The sequence below is a fragment of the Carassius carassius genome, chromosome 20, assembly GCF_963082965.1.
Source record: "Carassius carassius chromosome 20, fCarCar2.1, whole genome shotgun sequence".
Classification (NCBI taxonomy): domain Eukaryota; kingdom Metazoa; phylum Chordata; class Actinopteri; order Cypriniformes; family Cyprinidae; genus Carassius; species Carassius carassius.
In genome coordinates this window covers 8,832,252-8,855,146 of record NC_081774.1, presented here as the reverse complement: position 1 = coordinate 8,855,146, position 22,895 = coordinate 8,832,252, and the positions used below count along the sequence as shown (strand labels likewise).

Genomic DNA, 22,895 nt, shown 5'->3' with positions numbered 1-22,895 from the left:
TCTATGATTTTTACAGCATCACCCTAGCATGCAGTTGCTAGGGTTTTCTGGGTGCTTATTGGTCAGAGTGATTGCAAGCAGGCTCAAGTCAAAAGAGCCCAAAATCTACATGATATTCTTCTCTCTAAATATGACTTGGAAGTTCAATGCCTCCACCAATGTAAGATTATTTTGATTGTTATTATTTTAATGTGCTTTTTCTTTTTAATAGATAGGACAGAAGAGAGACTACAGGAAAGCACTATGAGGAGAGAAGCGGAGAGGATCAGCAAAGGAGCTTGAGACGGGAATCGAACTTGGGTCTACGTGAGTGCTGTTGCACTATGCCGATGCACTAAATTACGACCCATGCTCTCAATGTCAAATGCAGAAATGTCAATCCATGCATTTATGACCTCAAGGTTAGATTATTATAAACAAACTCCAGCTAGTCCAATATGCAGCAGCTAGAGTTCTTACTAAAACTAGGAAGTATGACCATATTAGCCGGTTCTGTCAACACTGCACTGTCTAGCTATTAAACATTGTGTAGATTTTAAAATCTTGCTTATTATTTATAAAGCCCTGAATTAGAGCTGTAATCGGGCCATAAAAGTTAAGCCTAACAGAACCCGAGCCCGACAGGTTTCGGCCCGAGCCCGACAAGTACATTTTGATTGATAGCTTTTTAAAAGCCCGAACCCGTTTACAGCCCGACATTTTTCAAATGTGCGCTCACACACAGCTCTTTTGCCTTTTGTCAAGAATGAGTCAATTATACAAGTTTTAACATAATTTATTCATAACTAACGTAGACTAGACCACTTGGAAGTTGGAATAAAGAAATAAAATAAATCCTCTGTGACATCTTAACATCTCAGCACTCTAAATAGACATAGGCTCATTAAGCCTATAAATAGACCAACGCACCAATAAAAATAGTCTTTTTTAACAAATTAAATTAAGATAAATTTTAAATTAAGATAAAGGCTCCATCGGATTTGCTTCGCCACTAGCAGACATTTAATACAAGAATAATGCCAACATTAGTGTATACACTCTGTCCACATTATGCATTTAAGACTCAATGAATATTTAGTTATCATTTGACAAACCTTTAGTCACAGAGATTAGGCTAAGCCTACATGTTTTTGTGGAGGAAAATGATTGAATCCACTGTAGATGGCTTCAGCGCGTTCCTGTGCTCACTGATGATGCGTCATTATTCAGTCATTATTCTCATTATAAACATGGTCAAAACTTTTTCACACCTCAGACTTTGCTTTAGTTGCTGGTGCAACCAAAACGTAATCGCCAGAGGCAAGCCTCCATTTCACCTACTCAGCATCCATTTTCACATCTTTTTCGCGCTAATCGAAACACATCACATGACTGCTCGTTTACCTTGCAAACCGGAGCGCAAGCCCGAGCCCGCGTAATATGATATAAATTAAGCCCGAACCCAACCGAACCCGTCGGGTCCCATCGAATCTTCAGCTCTACCCTGAATGGTTTAGCACCTCAGTATTTGAAAGAGCTCTTGTTACATTATAGTCCTCCACAACCGCTGTGTTCTCTAAACTCTGGAATAACCTACCTAACATTGTTCGGGAGCCAGACACACTCTTGCAGTTTAAATCTAGATTAAAGACCCATATCTTTAACCTGGCTTACACAACACATTAATACGCTTCTAATATCCAAATCCGTTAAAGGATTTTTAGGCTGCATTAATTAGGTATACCGGTACCGGGAACACTTCACATAACACCCAATATACTAGCTACATCATTAAAAGAATGGCATCTACACTAATTTTAGTCTGTTTCTCTCTTATTCCAAGGTCACCGTAGCCACCAGATTGCCTGTAGCAATAATCAATATATCGACTTATAACGCAATGTACATGACATCAATCATTTTTGGTGATGCAGTATATCGCCCATTATATTTACTTAAAAATTTGTGTCACCATATTTTGTACATTCCACTTGCACCTGTGTCTTTTGCATCTTCTTGTAAATAACATGGTATAGACATGGTATATAAATGATTCTACAAAAAAAGTTTCATCTGCAGATATTGTATAGTTTAGGGACCTGTACAGTTGTGCATATGGACATCTGACTGCTGAGTAGTGATTGTGTTTTTCAGCAATAGAGTGCACCCTTAATTTACAGAGAAAAGAAGGTCAGGGTAAAATCTGTAGATGGAAAAATCTCCATTCAAGTCCTTTGTGCTTTTTTCTTTTTTTCTACTTGTTACTTTGCACTTTTTGTTAGAAAAGGTTTATTTACCATTTATTCAAGTTTTTTAAGGTATCTAATATTTTGATACTTAATGACATCACTGAATTCAATGATGAACTGCCTTTAACTGTCATTTTGCATTACCGACACCCTGTTTTCCTAATTAATGTTGTTCAGTTGTTTTGACACAATCTGTTTGGTTTAAAGCGCTATATAAATATAGGTGACTTGACTAACTATGAGGCTGTTGTCTATTATGACTATTTTGATTTGTTAATCTGACTGCATAAGTTTCATTATCAGTCTCTGCTCATTGAAAAGCACATTTTCAGGCATCATTGGTGTCTGCATAACACAAATGGCATGCGATAAGTTACATGCAGAATATGTGCCTTAACACTGCCTCAATAACTCAAAGTATGAGCATCAGCATTAGGAAAAAATGGAAGCCAAAATACAGCATTATTTATTTCTAGGTTCCAGTGAGAAGGGTGAGAGAAGGAAAAAGAGAGAACAAAAGATAGAGATTCAGTTCGCATCAGCCTCAATGTCACAAAAATACCTCCACATTAAAAGCCTATTTTAGAGTGTGCTGGTGATGCGATACTGATGTATGAAACGCTAACAGGAACTTCCTTCTACAGTAAGTGAAGCACAGTCTTTTCCTGGAATAAGAAAGTCTCAACCCACCAAGCAGCTCTACAAAAAAGACAGTTAGGGGATGTTTACATAAACGGTCTTATTGTGTCCATTGCATCTGACCGTTGCAAAGTATCTAACCGTTTCTTCAGTGCCATGAATGCAGTGTTTCAAAGAAGAAGTAAAAAAAAAATTGCTTTGAAAAACAAAGCATAGTGATAAACAGCAGTATTTAGCTGTTTCCATGTCAACGTTTATTTCACTACAAAAAAAAAAAAAAAGCAAAATGCAGCATAGGGAATTTCAGGAATTTCAATTCAAATGAAACAGTGAATAGTTTATCCAATAAATTAATATGAACCATTAAACAAACTCACTAAATGAATTAAATAAGAGATAGAAGAGCGTTTTTGATTATCAGCACACTACTGTAGCTTGTTAGGCTGTTTGTGTGATACAATATAACACTAAACATCCTCATTTTAGATTACTACTTGTCAGAGTACAGCTCATTATCGGACAAGCTATGATACTGTAAAAACGCCTCTCGAAGCTATGCTACGAGTGTATGTACGTAGGTGAGTTGGAAGTGTCGCTTCTTTTAACTTCTCCACAGAAGTGCTGAATAACATGTTCACACTCAATCAGACGAACACATCACCAACGTGGGTCATCAAAACAAAGGTAAAAGGTCATACATACTGTACTTGGACAGAAACACATCTCAAACCAGTCTCAACACATTAAGGTCACAGAGAAAGAGAGACAGGAAAAGAGAGAGCTGAATTCAGACGGCAGGAAGGAGGGTAGCCAGACGGCCAGACAGTCAGAGCCTGGAATCCTGGGTAAGTGTTACCAATATTAAAGGAAAAATAAATGAGGTCATGAAAGAAGTAGGATAGAATGTGAATGTGTGTGAGAGAGAGAGAGAGAGAGAGAGAGAGAGAGAGAATGAATGAGAAACAGAGAGAGGTTGCTGCCCTAACATGCCACTCACAGCTATCATAACGTGTACTTGAGTCGAGGTGTTAGGTTTTCTGTATCGTATTTCAGAGCTGGAGAGGCTCCCGCGGCATGGCACAAAGGGTTTCACAGTCTTGCAACCGTGCAGAGGCCCAGTAATGTGTTTCATTCAGGTTGTGTATGGTTTAGAGCGCACACGTCAGTTTAACTAACATTCCCTCACTCAAACCGCTGTAGTCACTAATAACTGTTATAAACACGGACACAAACATAATTACGCTGTTAGTCTGGGAGTTGTAGACAGACTTTTAAACACTGTTCTCACATTAGGTAATTACATGAAGGCTTGTAAAACAAGATCTGAGAAAAAGAAACACAAAATACACTGACGAGACAACAAAAAGCTTTTTGTGGATCAATTCATTCCATTAAGCACCGGATTGAGCCTGACAATGTAATAAACTAAAAGTGCATTAGGAGGATTCAAAAATGTCGACTTCATACCCACTAATATTTCTGTATTTATGTTTACATACCTCCTGTATCAACAACCATCACCCAAAATAGCTTGACTTTTAACTTCAACTGTTGACAGCTTACAGTAAAGATGAATAAATGAATAAACAGATGGATGGAAAGACAGACAGACTGGCAGATATAGATAGAAAGATAGATAGATAGACAGACAGCTGGTGTGTTCCAATGTGTCACAGCAGAGTGAGTCACGCCGTAAGACGGTGACCGCATGGCATGACTGTACCGTGCCCTTGGGCGTAACACTGCTGATATAAAATGCCAACGTCAAGCTGAGAAGTGAAAAAAACGTCCACTACATCAATTACACTCGCTCTCCTCAGGGGTAATGATCTCAAACCATATGAGACACGACTAATGTAACTATAACAACCTCATTTTAATGGGTCACTGATGTGCTGTCTCCATCTGCTTAGCCATGCGAGACAAGACTACCGTATTTTTCGGACTATAAGTCGCATCAGTCCAAAAATACGTCATGATGTGGAAAAAAACATATAAGTCGCACAAGACTATAAGTCGCATTTATTTAGAACCAAGAGAAAACATTACCGTCTACAGCCGCGAGAGGGCGCTCTATGTCTTCAGTGTAGACTACAGGAGCACTGAGCAGCACTGAGCGGCTGGAGACGGTAATGTTTTCTCTTGGTTCATTTCTCTCGGTTCATGTCAAATTAATTTTGATAAATAAGTCGCACCTGACTATAAGTCGCAGGACCAGCCAAACTATGAAAAAAAGTGTGACTTATAGTCCGGAAAATACGGTACATTTTAAAGTGGTCTGCCAGGGCCATACGTCTCCACATGGGAAAATGCCCATTTGTGCTGACTTATTTATTAGAAAAACAAAAGCACTCGGCTGGTAAGCTTGTCACTGGGATGGAGCTGCTATGGCTATAAGTCAAAGAAATGCGAAGTAGAAGTCAAAACAACCCTGGTGTAATTGTGCCTTGTGGCTGCACTGTGGTGTGATGTCTTCAGTCAAGTCAAATGTATTTTTTCTATACTTGGGTGCCGTTTTGGGTTATTGAAGTAAAGAATAAAAATCGAAACTGGTCTTCAATCTGCAACATTTTTGGATAATAAGCATCTTCCTCAATTTGCCATTCCACACTCAAGGCTCTATTTGTTTTGCTTGTCCCATCATAAAGATAGCGTTCTTTGTTTTCATGCCTGTGTAATTGAATTTTCCACCACTGCGTTACGTTTGGCGAACTCCCCAGGACTCAAGAGCTTGTAGCTGTTCTGCATGACTAGAGGAATGATAATATCACAGACCCCAGGCTGCCCGCTTAAAAGGCCTGAATGCTGTTTTAAACAACAGTTAGGTCGGTCCATGCAATCTGATTGGCCGAAAGGCATGTGTTGCATCCTGGAGGACATTTACAGTTGGAATAAAACCACATGAAATGACCAAGTTTGAATATACCCATCTGACTTAGCAAAACTGACAGAACCAACAAAAATCAGTGTGGGTGGATGGATGGATGAATGCTTGGATTTGGTAATTTCACTTGGTCATTTCATACAGTTTCTTTCCATGATGGAAGGAGATAATGGAAGAAAAATAATCTATGAGACCCAAAACCATTTGGTTCTTCAAAACATATTTTGTGTTCAAAAGAACAAAGTCATACAGTTTTCGAATGTCATGATGGGGAGTAAATAATGACAGAATTTACATTTTTAGAGGATTTTCTCTTTAAATGACACAGATCTGAATGTGTGGAGCCGCCCTATGTGACGCATGTCTGTGTGTTCACACAGTTTAGTCTACTGGCCATTACTGTGTACATCGTCTTCTGAATTTGTTTATGCTTCAGCAACCGTCAGACCCTCAGCAGGGCCTCTTTCTCGCACGCTGTGTGGCACATGGGGGCTTGCGTTTCCCTTCAGGTGGATGGGGGGGTCTGTAATAAACTGAGCGCCTGGTGCCTGGCCCCTCGCCTGCGTTACCCTGGTCACCAGAGACGTGATGGACACGAAAACCTCTAGCCACCGGTGGCTTTGACGAGTAGGAACACACATTCGCCATCTGTTGTTTATCTTTACATCTCCTCTCTCTCTCTATTTCATCGGGAACATCTCTCTTTCCTCTGCGGCTAGTGTCATTCATTTGCGCGCACTTTCTGTCTCTTGTTTCTGAACTCACTCCCAGCTGGATAATCAAGTTAAAACCAGTTTGAAAAGGCAGCTAGACTAGACTGTTGATTAGCTAGACTGTCAGACCTCAGACCTGGTTTCATGCTAATAAATCATCTTAGACTACCTTAAAGGATTAGGTCATCCAAAAATGAAAATTTTCACTCATTCTCATATCTTTCCAAACCTGTGTGACATTATTTCTGCTGTTGAACAGGAACTTGCAAAAGATATATTTTTATTTTGTTGTACCTGGCTGAATTTTTCATACAATTACAATAAGTGAGGGCTATAACTTTCAAGGTTCAAAAAAGCAAAAGCACCATAAATGTATCTTAAAAGCAGTTGCTCTTGAGCTACTTAACAAATGCATATTATAAATCCTCTGAATAAAACCGCTATGTGTGACGAACAGATCTGATATTTAAGTTGTTACTCAATAATGTTCTGAACAGCAGCTAGTTCTCCTTAGCACAGTCATGAGAGTTCAATATTAGATCTGTGAATTGTTCTTTTCAGTAAGATCTTTTTTCATGAATTGCTTTAATTATTAGCTTGAATGATTAACTGATCAAATCCTTACTGACTAAATGATCTGGCTGCAGTAATTAACATCTCACAGATTTTTCAGTGAATAACCTACATTTTGTTGTTATTGTATGGCTTTAGACGATTTTTACATTTTTTAAGATTTTTTTTAGTAATGAATATTTTGATTCAGAAAGGATACATTAAATTGATTAAAGGTGACGAAGACATAATGGTTACAAATGATTTCTTTTTTAAAAATACTGTTCTTTTAACTCTCCATCTTGGAAAAAAAATGCTACCACTGTCATGGCTACCATAAAGATATTAAGCAGCACTGCTATTCAACATTGATAGTAATGTTTTTTGAATCCCAAATCAGCATATTAGAATGATTTTGATTGACAATGTGACATAAAACTGGAGTAATGTCTGCTGAAAATTCAGCTCTGCCATCACAAAAATACATTTCACTTTAACATAGAAAGCAGTTTTCCTAAATTGCAATATTCCACAGCATTACAGTTTTTACAGTATTTTTGAGCAAATTAATGCATGAGGAAATTGAGAATTCTTAAAATATCTTACCAACAAATGCCAAACTTTTGGATCTAAAACCTAAGGATCACTTTTACGGTGCTTTTGCAACCTATTGAAGCTTAAAGTCTCAGAGTTCTTTTTTGTTTTATGTAAGACATTTAATGAGCAATCAGAATTTTTATTCAATTTCTAGACCAACAAAAAACCCAGCACACGAGTACCTGTTTTTTTTTCCTGCATCGCTAACAGCGCTTTTCCTCTCCATCCTTATCCATCTCCCTGTCCCTCTCTTTGTCACTTACACAGACGGCAGATCAGTAAAGCCCATGTCCAGTGATCTATCATCAGAGGGCACAGGACAGACAGCCGTATGGCCACATGTCCCCCCTGCCTCTGTCCACCTACACAGACCTAATTAAACAGAGCTTGCCCATGGAAACACATCGCCGACACACACACACACACGTGATGTGAGAGAAATGCTCTCACAACAGGCATCTGTCGAAGCAGGCCTTGCTGTTTTTCTGTTCAGAACATTGTGGAATTAAGTAGATTATGAGACATTCATGCACACTGGGTATTAAGTGTGAGCGTGTGAGAGAAAGTCCGTACGACATGTCCTGATGTGCGAGATGTGTTCTGAAGTGACACACAAGCAGATGAATCCAGCGATCGCCCTTGGAGGCTGTCACATCAAAGTGAAACTAGAGACTACGAATACAGCCGAGACAGGATAAATGCAAACCTTACGACATCGCAGCTTTCAATTAGAAGTCAGATATCGGTTTACAAAGTATGCACGGCTACTCATAGCAGCAAAACCCCTTTGCACGACACTTTACTAATTTTAATTAAACCCGCGCCTCATCTGCACCCTAAAATACCAGTCACATAGAGCATGAATATAAAATATTCTCAAACGAGAACAGAAAAGAAATAACAACACAAGAATATTCAGGACTGTGAATCTGGTCACAAGAGTAACATCAAATGTGACAACATTTCCTAACCAGAGAGAAGTAATTTTTCTGTCAATGCTAAGTGCATTTAGGAGCACTTTAAAACGATGATTTAGGCAGTTTATCCTTTTAAAGTGTGATACAATCCCTTTATCTGGACTGAAGTCAGAATAACAGACCTAGACAATTTAACGTCAACAACATGTAAACCTATTTACTGAAATGTGTGATGTGACAATCATAGCCAATCAGAACATATGTGGAGTAGTGTTGTCAAAAGACCCGGTACTTCGGTACCAAGTCGGTACTAAAAAAATGTAAATGTGACGGTACCAGGTTTCTTTAAGTACCGGTAGTACCGAGGTCCCGTTCAAACCCGGTTCTTGATGCATACAGCGCTATGATTTCCACGAAGCAGAAAACGAGGACGGAATTTCAAAATCCAGTCATGAAAATGAAACTAGGAAAATATGGACAGTCACGGAATTTGTCAAAGTTAGCATAAATTAATCAAATCATATCTCCATATGGACCAATATCGGTAAATGTTAAGCCGCAAAAGTTGTTTGAAATATGAATCCTGCATGTTCTGTGCGTCTCTGTGTGAATGATCGACGTGCGGGTTTGTTTACAACATAGACTGAAGCGCGTGACGCTTGCATTAATTTCAGCATCTGAGCTTCAGAGTTCTCTCTCCATCAAGCGATCTGTAGCCTACTTTTCGATTCATGTCAATGTACGCACAGCGCACCTGTATTTGACGCTCTGTAAACTCTGTGTGAAGGCGCATGACTCACGGTCGCTTTCTCACACATGCAAAGAGAGAGAGAGCGAGAGTCTTACCACGCTGAATCGACACGCTACATGTAAACTATATTCGTTGTTGTCTTCTCCTGTCAAAATAATGGAGTTCATTTTGAATTATTCATATTTTTCGAACAAGAAGAGGATATGCCGGTTTTTCCAGTAGTGGGCGGAGCTAATGCGCAAATGCCAATTTCATTGGCTGGCGTTCATCTATTACTGTCCCTGTTTTGATTTCAGCAAATCAGTTTGACCGAACGCATACAATGTAATTAATATTCATGAACCCAGCAGCTCATCAATCCATAGTGCATTGTATATTGTTAGTATGGTAGTAGAATTAGTAGCAGTATTATCTTTTAATAATAATTCATATGATCTATTACTATTTTTTTTTTTACAGAAACCCTCAATGACCAAAAATATCTTAAGCATCACCACCAGCCTTAAGTTTAGTTAAAATGACATATGCATTCATTAAAAGTTCATTTTTACATAAAGGCATTGTGCTACTAAATATTACTATTATTTAGTAAAATGTATGTGATAGTGCTACTACTGTTGAAAAAATTAATAAAACTTTATTTTTTTAAAGAAATAAATCACAAAATATTTCTTCCATGTTTTTTTTTAATAGCAAATCCCCTTTATTTACCAAAAATAAAATGTGTTTAAATTTCATAAATTAAAAGACATTAAATTTGGGTGACACTTGTTTACTGTTTTTCATAATTATATAACTTGTAGAAAAACTTTAAACACAATTGTAAATAAGTATAAAGAATGGCATTGGTTTTATTTTTAGTGATAAAAAGTTTTTTAATTTTAATAAAAAAAAATTAATTAGCATATTTTTGTGTTTTGCTTTGGTACCGAAATTGGTACCGAGAACCGTGGATTTTCACTGCTATCGGTACCGAATACTGAAATTTTGGTGCCGTGACAACACTAATGTGGAGCAGGATTTTGGATTTCACAACGATATCCACAGCTTAGGAACAGAAACCCGGTCTCTCAAACGCGAATTTTTTTTTTACGTTTACTAACCATGTACGTACTTTATCCATGTGATGGCAAAACTGAATTTTCAACCATTATTTCAATCTTCAGTACAAATGATCCTTTATAAATGTTAATATGCTGATATGGTGCTCAAGCAACATATCAACCAATGCTGAGTTGGTTAAAATAAAACAATTGTGCTTTAAATTTTTGTACAGTAGTGTATGTGTCATAAATACATTAAAGCTGTTACAAATATCTGTCATACAAGATCCAATTATATTTATTTCTGTCTAGCAAAACAAGTGCATATTATAAACAACCACAAAATAACTATGATAAATGCCACAATAAAACTCCATTTAATAAAACACTGTCGACTTCAAGCATCTATTTGTCACCAAAAAGCCAATGAAACATCCCAAACCTTTCTGACAGGGACATGCTAAATCTGATTTTCATTAAATGTGACTTTTTTTCTGTACTTCCTGTTAATCTGTTCCGAGTATAATCGCAATATAATTTCTCGTTCAATTTCCCTGTGCCTAGGAGCTCAAAAGTCTTCAGCCGCTGCAGCAAGAACATCAGATGCAGCTATGTGCAGGAAGACTGTAAATATAAGACAGCCATTGAAGTCCAGGCTTTCTGACAGCCCAAAAGCCATTTATCACTGTGACTAAAGTGTCCACCCCCAACCCAAAACCGGTAGTCACACACACATATACACACACACACAAACACACACAAACACAAACAAACACACACTCTCACAGCCTTGTGGCAGATGTGCTAGCCCACCTCCTGTCCTTTCAAACCCTTAAGCAGCACGGACACACACACACACACACACACACACACAAATGCTTCTGGCACTAATCCCGTGGCCCCCTCCAAAGGAGGGACATTGAATGGTTAGGCAAATGGTTGTGTAGCTCTTCACACGGCTAACAGCTGAGCTCTAAGCTCTCCCAGAAGAGCCTCTCCCCACAGAGCAGCTCCAGTCAGCTCTTTCCAGCCCATTGCTCTCAGACAACACACTCAGTGATTAAAGCAGTCCCACTGCCCTCCTCGTCCTACACACACACACACACCCTGTGCCCCTGTCCCACACATGCTCGCAGCACTCACAAAAGAGATCACTCACAAAAAGGCACATGAAATCATCATGGTTTTTGGGTATGTACCATACAAAAAGAATATGATAAGCTTTTACTACTTAACCACAGTATTTTAGGACATGTTCAGTGGTAATACCATATAAATATCACTGTATGTGAATATTATAATCATTCAGCACTGTGGAATATATCAAATTGGCATAGTATTATCATGCTCTTTTGACATGGTACCAATGTATATGGTAACATTTAAGCACTATGGAATATAACTCTTAAAATGGTATTGGCATGTTTTGCCATGGTATAACAATGTTTACATTGATGGTTAAGTGCTGGCTCAATACCACGACTGAGGTGCCCTTGAGCAAGGCACCGAACAACCAACTGCTCCCCAGGCGCCGCAGCATAAATGGCTGCCCACTGCTCCGGGTGTGTGTTCATGGTGTGTGTGTGTTCACTGCTGTGTGTGTGCACTTTGATGGGTTAAATGCAGAGCATGAATTCTGAGTATGGGTCACCATACTTAGCTGTAAGTCACGTCACTGTCACTTTCACATTGTTTTTTTTTTTTTTTTTTTTGAACATAGTTATATCATAACAATTATTTTGGTTATTTATATATGTATTGATTTTTTACAAAAGCCTTTCTAGGGAAATGAGATGCAAACTAGTGCCTGCCATAACCTCTATGTGCAGTGCATTTTTTCCAGTCTTTGAATGAAATCATGTTTATTGTATTGTCCCTATTGAAATAAGCATATAAACAGATAGATAAATAAATAAATAAAAAGCTTTAGGGAACATATCATATGTGGTATGTTTTTGTTAAGTAAATTTTTTTTTATTTGAAATAAAGCTGAAATATTCTAAAATATCAATATTACATATAAAAAATTTAAAACTTAAAAACTAAAAAAATAGATATGTTGCCTGGGCTACTGAAAAAAGTTAAATTACTAAAATGACTAAAACTGAAAAAATTGAATAGAAATATTAAAAAGAAAAGCGCATAAAATTATTAAGACTAAAATGAAACTGAAAATATAAAAAATTAAATCTAATGCAAAATTGTATGCTTTCCAAAATAGTATATAAATAATACTTAACCTAGAAAGAATGGTATTTCTATTGTACTTCAGGGCATTAAATTATCATGTTTTTTGGGTATGAACCATAGTAATATAGTACATAGTACATAACATAGTAATGGTTCAGTGATGGCATTCATGTACCATGATGATTTTCCAAGTATATTTTAGTACTGTGATATATCAAAGTACCATTACCATGATGTCTTTGATATGTACCATGGTAAAATCGTTCAGTACTATCAAAGCGTCACAGTATGACCATGGCTTTTTAATATCATGGCTTTTGTTTCACAAGTAAAATTTGTAAATGTAAAAAAGTACAGCATAACCATCTGATATGTGCCATGACACTACTACAGTTCTTCTTTGTAAAAGATGCCTCACTGCCCTCAACACAAAAACACACACAGTCTGTTCCATAAACATTCCCCCACTGGAAACACACAACCACAGGCGCGCAAACAGACACATGCAAATCCACAAGCCGCGCGTGCACACAAACATGAGGGACACAATGAAAAGCATTCAAATCTGTTCCTCGGACTAAGAGTCAGCCAGCGCTGTGGGAACGCTTCCTCTGGACACCAAACCAGAGGAAAGAGAAAGACAAACGATAGCCGTGACGCACAACTCTGGGAGGAGAAGATCCAGCCATCCTCTAATCACCTTATCTGATCGCGCACAGCAGCTGAGAAAACAAGAGCCGCGGGTTCAGGTGAAAATACTTCTCTTTCCAACCCACACAAGCACACACGAGCAGGACCCGGGCACAGTTCCTATGACCCCACCGCTGCATTCAGGGTCTCGGACCCGCGCCCTTGAGCTCAGAAAGTATTTAAAGTGTGGAAATCCCAGGTTTAGAAACATCACGGGCAGCTGTAACATCCAACACAAAGTAAAGACTGTATCCTTTTCGGAGTATCCTTGCCAGGGTGGATCAAACCTCGATTAGAAGATCAAACCTCTATTAGACAACGGGGAATGCCAGAAAGCGGAAATAAAGAAATAAAGAGTGCACATGAGGCAACCCAAACAGCATAAAGCAAGTGGGGAAGAAATTAAAAATCACAGGATAGTTTCCTCACACAAGTAGACACACATCAAGTTCTTAATTACGCTCAAACACACACAAACGCATGCCGCTTACACCGACCCGGTTGCGATGATCTCTCCGGCAGAACTCCCCTGTTGTTGCCCGTTCAGGGAAGAAATTGCTGGAATAAAAGGACGAAAGGTGCTCCTCTCTTTGTGAGAAGAAGTGCACACTAGTTCTTTCTCTTTTCTCTGTGTCTCCCTGCTGAGGAAGGAGAAAAGAAGCTTCTCCCCAGAGATGTAACCCCCCCACCCCCTCCCTGAGGTTAATCCCAGCCGTGGCAGCCTCCGTCCCACACCGCACTCCTTACTCCGCCTTGTGTCGCGGCTCCGGTTCCGAACTCCAGCTCAGCGGCCCGAAAGAGGGAGAAGGGGAAGGAGAGAGAGAAAAAGGGAGGTCGAGGAGAGAGAGGGGGGACAGACGGCAGTGTGAGCAGCAGCGTAAGAGCTGCCTCATGATGAAAGGCTAACAACTGATCTCATCAAGCAGAGACACCAGGGAAACAGAGAGGGGAGGCCACGCCCCTTACCCCACCCCCGACTCATGCATCCTCCTCCCTACAGTCTTTTACACTTTCAGCTCAGCCAATCAGCCGAGAGCTACTCATAAACACGCATGCTTTGAGTCTCCAGCCTGTTACTTCCAGTGCTCAGACATCTGTTTTGAAAGATAAAAACAGCTTGAGTGGCAACAACTTTGAGGATTTAGCATTTCTGTACTTAGAGATATTCAAATGTAACGCTGCTTTACAGATTTGCTTGGTGATTTTATTTGTGTTCAAATTGGGAAAAAAAGACAAAACAAATAAACAAAGAACCACTGTAGAAATGATGGCGCAAATTATATAAAATATGTTTTTGGCTACCAAAAGGAAAGCTAACCCATCCAGATAGGAATACAAGTGGTAATTATGCTACTTTTCTGATTTTCTAGGTAAAACTTGTTCAAAATAGTTCTACACTGCTAGTTTGCAATACAGCATAAAAAGAAAATGTAATTATTTTAATTCAATAAAATTTAATCAGTGAGAATCAATCTTTCCTTAATCACTTATTAAGTGTTTTATTTATATCGCATTGAACCCTGGTATTTATGAAATGCACACATTCAGACAACAGATAATTTCACTGTGGAGTAAATAAATACAATAAAATACTAAATACATTTAAATTAAAAATATAATTTTAAAATAAGAATGTAAAACTACTTTAAAATATAATATAACAAAAACTCTAAATGATTTGAAAAAAAAAAGCTGAAATAAAATAAAACTAAAATACTAAAACACAAAAACCAACTGTGAGATTCTTTTGTGATACTTGCTTTTCTCAAAAACACATCAAACTGATATCCAACACAATATGTCACATCAGTAGGGACTTTTATTAATTCAGAAGAGAGTGCTTTTCTTCCAAATAGCAACCAAATAGCTATTCTAATCCAATCAACTGGATGTGCACTGCTTGGAAAAAGAAATAAATAAAACCCAAGACAAGTCTATTCTGGTCATAATAACTCTTAGACAACATTTTGCTAACTAAACTTGATCTTTACCCACTGTGCTACACTAACCCCACATTTTTAAGTCAAACATTTAACAGGCACACTTCTCAGTCAAGCTCCAGATCTTGAATAAACATCTCCCTCTGTCCTGCAAGCCCTGTCAAACCCCAAACACACTCAAATCCCTCTGAGACACCCTGAATGTGCTCAGTCTTCCAGGGTGACGTGAGTTTCCTGACCATTTCCTCCAAGGCCACACACAAAATGAAAAGGTCTGAAGCAGTAAAGAGAGAGCGAGTCACTCTTGCACTACCCCCTCTCACCTTTTCAAATCAGCCTTTTCAAACATGCTGACCTCCTCTCAGAGGAAGCTCAGTCTGAAAGAAGCACAAGTTGCCATGAAAACATACACAGTAGTGTAGGATCAACTGCACCAGTACTTTGGGGTCATTTACCTTTCCTCTAAATATACAAGCCACCTAGTTTAACAAAAACAAAAAATCTTCTTCCAGGCAACTGGAAAAGAAACTGTGACTGAATATCCACAAAGGACGGTACTGGGTGAAAACTTTTGGCTACGGAAATACAAAAGCATGGTGTTGGATTTTAAAAGAACTTAAATGAAAATGAAATTGTTTGTGCGGGGGTGGGGGAGGGGGGTTCTCTCTTTTGCAAGTCTACATAATATCATCTGCAAATTGTAAATCTGTTCACTTTAAAAATTCACTTATATAAAACAGCGACATGATTTTAAATATCATTTATGTCTGAAGCACAAATTGTGTAAATAAGCTACATGTAAAAATGTTAAGAGTTACAAACCACATAAAATCTCAACTGGACTTTTGTAGCTTTTAGACAATGTTAGCACTGAGGTACAGTAATGCTAGTATACCCTTAAACATAGACTTTTAACAAGACAATATAAAAACAACTTGTCCAGAAAAAATTAAGCAAAAATATTGGTGACTCATCCTGAACTCACTCAATTTATCCGATCAAATGGTCTCTATAATAAAAAAAAGTTTTTCCACTAACACCATGCACTTTCAACTACCAATAGAGTGCAAAAGTCTGGTTCCGGATTTAAAGATCCCATTAATGGTACCCCACAGGGGAACAGATTTGTAACAATAACTTATAAACATTTAAAGAAAGACCTACTGTGTGCTTCAAGGTTGTTAATTGAGGGTATTTGTTTTGTTGAAGCCACCAGTCCCCATTACTTCAACTTATTTTCTTTTTTTTTATTAAATTATAATGTTCAACAGCAGAACTATTGAACCCATGATTCCGCAAAGAAATCTCCAGCAATCAGAGAATCGAAATAATTTAATATTGTTAAAAATAATAAAAAAAGACAGATTTATATTTAGCCATTGTTTTTTTTTGGTCACGTCATTCGCAATGCTTCTTGGAATGGGATTGTAGTGCTTGCTAGTTCTAAACGAAAGGCCAGTCACAGATAGGCACCAATCCCATCAATATATAGTATACAGCCCAAACTTCCTGTTTCAAAAGTAAACACGGAAGAAAACTGCACTTATCAAGCATCTAGCCTCGAGCTTTTGGTGCAATGGGGGTTTATTTCATGAAGTGTTGCTTCAAATTGCAGTTCTAAACTCCAACCCATTACTCCAGCTTTATGTTTCATTGTCTTTTTCTGGTCTCTTCTATGACCCAGTGCTGTGGCCGGCTGTGTAAATTGCCTCCTCGTTTTCTGCTTCAGGGCTTTTTAACACTTCTGGGCCAGCATGTGGTGGGGGAACAGGAGAGAAGGGAGGGACTTGTGTTAATCTATCGTACAATAGAAGAGACCCCCTTCCACAAAGAGATAATAACCCAGCTGACTGGGAGGGGGGCTCCGTCAGAGTTGTCTTTGTATAATAGAGGGGTTTTGGAGCGGGAAGTGGGACAGGCACACCTCCCGGCGATACACGTGTCACACACAAAGCCCCGGAATTGTCCAAGCACCAGTGCTGGGTGAGGGGGTGGAAAGGAGGAGACAAGAGGGGAGTCAAAGAGGATGCTCATCTGGCAGTTACAAAACTGCCCTTGAACAGATGGCAAACACACAAGCGAAGAGAAACAAGAGAATGAGAATGAAAGAAAGAGTGATGACACATATTCATAAAGCAGACATTAACAAGCGCGCAAGCTTCAGATTAAAATTACAGATCACACGTACAGCACACACGCATACAGATGGATGAATCCAGGAGGAAGCAACTGTATCACCCTTGGCTTTGTGTATGACACAATAGCTGCTGACATCAGTGTGTAGCGGCCCATGGAAAACTCTACCACCCCCCTCTATTCGGGCACTCGGTGCAAACAGACCAGCTGGATCCGCACTGATATCATTCACCACACATAAAAACACACAAAACCATCTACACCCATGATTTTACTCAGAACCCACACATACGTTTTTTCCAGGTTACAATGTTTTGTACATACTGTTAGTACATGTAGCACTACATAGAAATAGTTCTGAAGTGTATTTTAAAAACTATTATATATAAAATGTTGATGTCTAATGCAACTATTGTTAAAAAAATATATACATATCATGAACTCTTATCAACTGATTTAAATTTCCTTTCAATTTAAGGAGTTGATGGAACAATTAAAAATGTATGTTCTGTACCTTTCTGTTTCCATCAGCTGTATGTCTATTAAATACTGTGTGTTTTCTGTTGACATAAGCAGTCCCTTGCCACTCATTTAGAAATGATGAATGTATGCTGGTCCTATAAAATGAACATAGTCAATAGTGGTTCACTTCTAAATATATGTAATCAATATTGGTTCACCTCCAAATTTGATGGCTAATTAGACATCAAATGTTCCATGGTTTAAATGAGGCATATAACCCCCTCTTTATGCAGACTTGTGTGCTTTTTCTTTATGAGCACATGGAGTGAACATATGCGCTGTGCATACGGGACCCGTCCCAGCCAGTATTTTAATAATGCCTAAAACATCCAGAGCAGTTTGACCAATAACATGCAGGTATTGTACATAATCGACCAATCGTGGCGCTGCGTGTGAGAAGGTGAGATCTAAGGAACGATCAAAGCGATGCAAATATGCGCATGTGTTTGTTCATTCGATTGACTTGAAGCTCGCTGCGCACAAATCCAAAAAACAAAGTGCACCACAATGCTTCAAGTCAAAAGAATGAACACCTACGTGAAAGTAATTCATAAACATAAGGAGCCGTCTGCTCTGCTCTTTATAGCTCTCATGAATGTTACACAACGATCAACCTGCACAGTGCAAATAGCCAAAACCTGGATATTTTAGGCAATATTAAAATCCTGGCTGGGACGTGTCCCGTATGAACGGCGCATATGGTCACCCTACACATGGGTTTAGAAAGTCAGCTTTTGATTCATCCAAGAGACTCAAATCTTTTGAATCATTATTAGTGAGTCAGTGAATCATTAATCAAAACCAGTTAGTTAAAAGTGAAATTCTAAACTTCTTGACGACAACGAGTTTTAGAATAAAAAAAAAAATTAAAAGCAGTACACATATAAATATATATACATATATATATGAATCTTGTCTACTGCTTGCAATGACATTTATCTTCAGTAAAAACAACAACCATAATAGCCTACTTGTATATCAATTTTAGGTTAAAATTACAACATTTTCACATCATTTTATTATTTTACACATTTGCCTCGAAAAGGATTCATGATTTAATCACTTAAAAAATTCCAAAAACCACAGATTTGTTTATGAACTATTTTATATTAAAGCTAACTTGTTCTTTCAAAGTCTTTTTTATATCATAGAACTGCTTTGCACAAAAATGTTTTAAATGTGAAAGCCCTCACTGAAATCTTTTATATTGAATTAGATCTCATACAAGGTGTCTAAGGTTGTATTTCCGAGAAATCCCCTGCATACAGATATAAATATCTGCACATTTGTCCACAAAAAAAGCAGTGTCTTTGCTCAAGGCAAAAAATCAGACAGGATAAACATACACACCATAGACAGCCAGCAAGACAAACCACCATACAAAACATGCACCTAAAAACAGACTTCAAAACACACACTCCAGACAACAAACACAGGACATTCCTAATAAAACCTCTCAGAACACATTCACAGAAACCGACACGACAAACAAACTCAAACCACAGACACCACTCAAACATGACATCACCTTCCAGTTGCGGGAAACAAGCTCATTTTAACACAGCTCGTACAAACACTGATCTAGAGATCTTGCAATAATGCCCCATCTGATGTCTCTCTTAGCTTCGATCCGGGTGTGATGATTCTGCAGCTTCTTATCAATATGACGTCTGAATGCAGAGTACAGTATCAGACTATAAACTTGGGAAGGGAACAGAATCAATGCCTTAAGTGGTTGAGAAGTGTATCACTGCTTGGACGGAAGGATGGGGGATAAAATAAATGATACATTCGGCACTACAACCGTTCTCCTTGCCAAAATCTTTCAATCTCCTTACTCTGTTCCTTATACATAGTTCAGCCTCACTCTAATTTTTCATTTCAGGTACAGCTTTCTTCCTTTTACAGCTTTCAAATGATGCCGGGATTATCATATTTACGAGACAAGGACAAATGAACATCTCAATGGTATATTTATGTTGTTATATTTCAATTTCAAATAAAAAAATTTTTTTTTACATTTTTTAAATAAAATCACAGTTTCTCAAAAACCTTAAGCAGCACAAGTGTATTCAACATTGAACACCAATCAGCATAGAATAATTTCTGAAAGATCATGTGACAGTGAAGACTGGAGTAATTTTTTTGTGAACACAATAATTGACATTTCAGTGAATCATTCTCCCTTTTCATGAATAAAAACTCACTGCCGGACTGAAAAGGAGGGGGTATGCTGTTCGTTCAGTTCACTGTGTGAGTCAATCTTGTTCACTACAAGGAAAGAAAGAAGGCAGAAGAATTATGAATATGTAAAACTGACTGATGACCCACACATTTATATTAAATGATGAAAGGACATAATTGAAACAGCTAATAATTTAAGCTACTATTATGGTCTTTTTTTCTTGTAGCATGATAAATGCCATGCCTAGCAGTTAATGGAGGGACAAAATTACAGATTTTCTTTGTTGCAAGAAAGCTAATGATGCCAAAACACTCTTTCAGAAGTCCATTAGTAGACTCGAAGAGACAAGTTTAAATTAAAAGACTTGTTTCAGCCACAGACATATTTTGAAGAAATCAGCTGTGTGGAAAAAGAGTTACTGAATAAATGTAAACAAATCTTCTTGGTGAACATATTCGGTTCACTGTGATGCATTAGAAGTCACAACCTAGAGGATCTTTCAGTTTACAGCATTTCCTCCATGCCCTTTCATTTGAGGTCATGTCCTGTTTAATCGAAGTGTCTTTGTGTGTCATAAGGGCCTTTCGCACTGCAGGAACCTTTTCATAGTAGCAGAACTAATTGTTGAACTACCCACTTTTGGGCGCTTTCGCACCGCAGGAAATAGGTGCGATTTTAGTACCGGACTGCCGTGACGTAAGTAGACATTGACTGACCAGACGCATTGTACTAAATGTAGCACTGCCAGATGTCGTTGGAGATTCTTAAACCTTTCCGTTCTTTCAATCGGTTTACGTATACGTCGACATTCCATGTCTATTATTGTGAAACCTGTGAGGGCTGGGATAAACGATTATTTTTTTAAACGATTAATCTAGCGATTATTTTTTTCGATGCATCGATTAATCTAACGATTAATTTTTCAGGCCAATTCGATTTTGATTATCTCCCCATTAATTGACTACTAACAATTTATACATGTTGATTTACATATCTGAATGAAAAAAACATGAATTCCTTAACATTGCAATGTATCTTTATTTCTCTTAAAATTACAAAATAAAAGACTGACTAAGAATGCATTACTTTGCACTTGTATAGAGATAGCATTCAATAAAACCTTGAAGCCTTGAAAACACATAGCTTACTGAAACAAGCTTACTGAACACATAGGATCTAGCTTACTGAAAAAAAGTTCAGATGAAAATAACAACAACTTGATGTCTAGCATTCAATAAAAAAGTTCACCCAAAATACTTGTTTAGAGCAATTGAAAGAATACAGTAACCAATGTAAACTTTAGGGCTTTAAGCTAATACAGAGATTGCTTTTCCAAAAAATAAAAAATAAAAATTAACAGTGGGAGCCAGCAGCCTGTCATGTAGAAAAAAAAATCTCCGAATGCTCCACGTGAAACTTTGGCGTTCCGCCCTTTTTCTATCGTGTCTAATGATTTTGGTTAATATGCACGATGGAGCGAGAGAGAGAGAGAGAGCGAGAGCAAGACAGCGCTCGTGTAGTTTGAAGACTGTGAGTGCGCGAGCGCGCGTGAAACTTGGGTGTTTCGCCCTTTTTCTATCGTGTTTAATGATTTTGGTTAATATGCACGATGGAGCGAGAGAAAGAGGGAGAGAGAGAACAAGACAGCGCTCGTGTAGTTTGAAGACTGTGAGTGCGCGAGCGCGCGTGAAACTTGGGTGTTTCGCCCTTTTTCTATCGTGTTTAATGATTTTGGTTAATATGCACGATGGAGCGAGAGAAAGAGGGAGAGAGAGAGCAAGAAGCGCTCGTGTTGTTTGAAGACTGTGAGTGCGCGCGCAGCCGGGGCTCTCTCTCGTACGCGCCCTGTCACTGTCATTTACCGATCAAATAAGGCTTTGACAGCCGCCAAAAAGAAAGATCAATGCAGAAAAACCCCTGGATTGGTTATATAACGTTGGACAGAATGTTGATCCGGCAATCGCGTATATTCAGCGCACATAAGGTAAACGTTTTGCAAACGTTTTTTAGAGAAATAAAAACAGGTCGACGAATCGATGCGCATATTTTGCGTCGACGTATTTTTTGCGTCGACGTCATCGATGACCTCGACGCGTTGTCCCAGACACAACAAAAACACAGCTCCGATCACAACGTCCTCCATCCTATTGTTGTTAACGCTACTCTTCTTTGTTAACATTGTTAAACACCATGCACAAATGATATCGCTGTCGACCGGCTTACGTCACATCCTAGTACACACGGTCGGTGCGAATGCAACCCTTTAATGGTACTAGGAAATAGTTCGTGCAAAATTGTAACAGTACTTTAGTACTGTACATTTAGTTCTGGAACTGAAGCAGTGTGAAAGGCCCTAAAATGTCCTTGTCTCTTATTGAGGTCCACAAAAGTGACAGTGGGGGTCTCTGTCTCCGTGACTGTTTGTGAGGTCAGGGGAGGGCTAAGAGGTCAGGGTTTAATCAGCTTAATGGCCTCTCAATCATTTCTTTTCCCCCAATGACCACTGTGACCCCATGGCAGCTGTTGATCTGTGTGTGACCCTAAAACCACCCACAATAAGCTGATCCACTCTATCCCATTTCCACCTCCACTGGCCCTAATACCTCAACAAACACACATTTGGGTTAATTATGAGGATAAAACTTACAAAGACCAACATGATGCACTCAAAAGTGGAATGGATGAGAGTGGTACACATTAACAATTACAAAAACAATTTGCAAATAAAGCAAGAGAACAAAAACATTTTTCAGACAAATTGCCGTAAATTAGAAATGGAAGCAGCCCACTCGGGAATTCAGTGTGGGTCTTGTATTAATAAGCATAACAAAATACTTTATACACATTAATGCATGCGACCATTTTGTTGAAATTCATGTTCAGTGGCAGTTGCCTAGAGTGAGAATGT

General features: G+C 38.4%; 1 protein-coding gene across 4 annotated transcripts in view; it reads right to left on the bottom strand.

Annotated features, from left to right (window-relative positions):
* Positions 1-22,895, bottom strand: part of LOC132096233 (SPRY domain-containing SOCS box protein 4-like) — an 82,181-nt gene that overhangs the window by 40,915 nt on the left and 18,371 nt on the right. Inside the window, exon 1 of one of the 4 annotated variants that reach the window (XM_059501475.1) lies at positions 13,702-14,125. The exons of 2 other annotated variants lie outside the window; for them this stretch is intronic. The gene's annotated coding sequence lies outside the window, so the exon portion shown is untranslated. Of the gene's footprint in view, positions 1-13,214; positions 13,354-13,701; positions 14,126-22,895 lie in introns of those variants that run through there. One more of the 4 variants, XM_059501478.1, reaches the window with a different exon arrangement.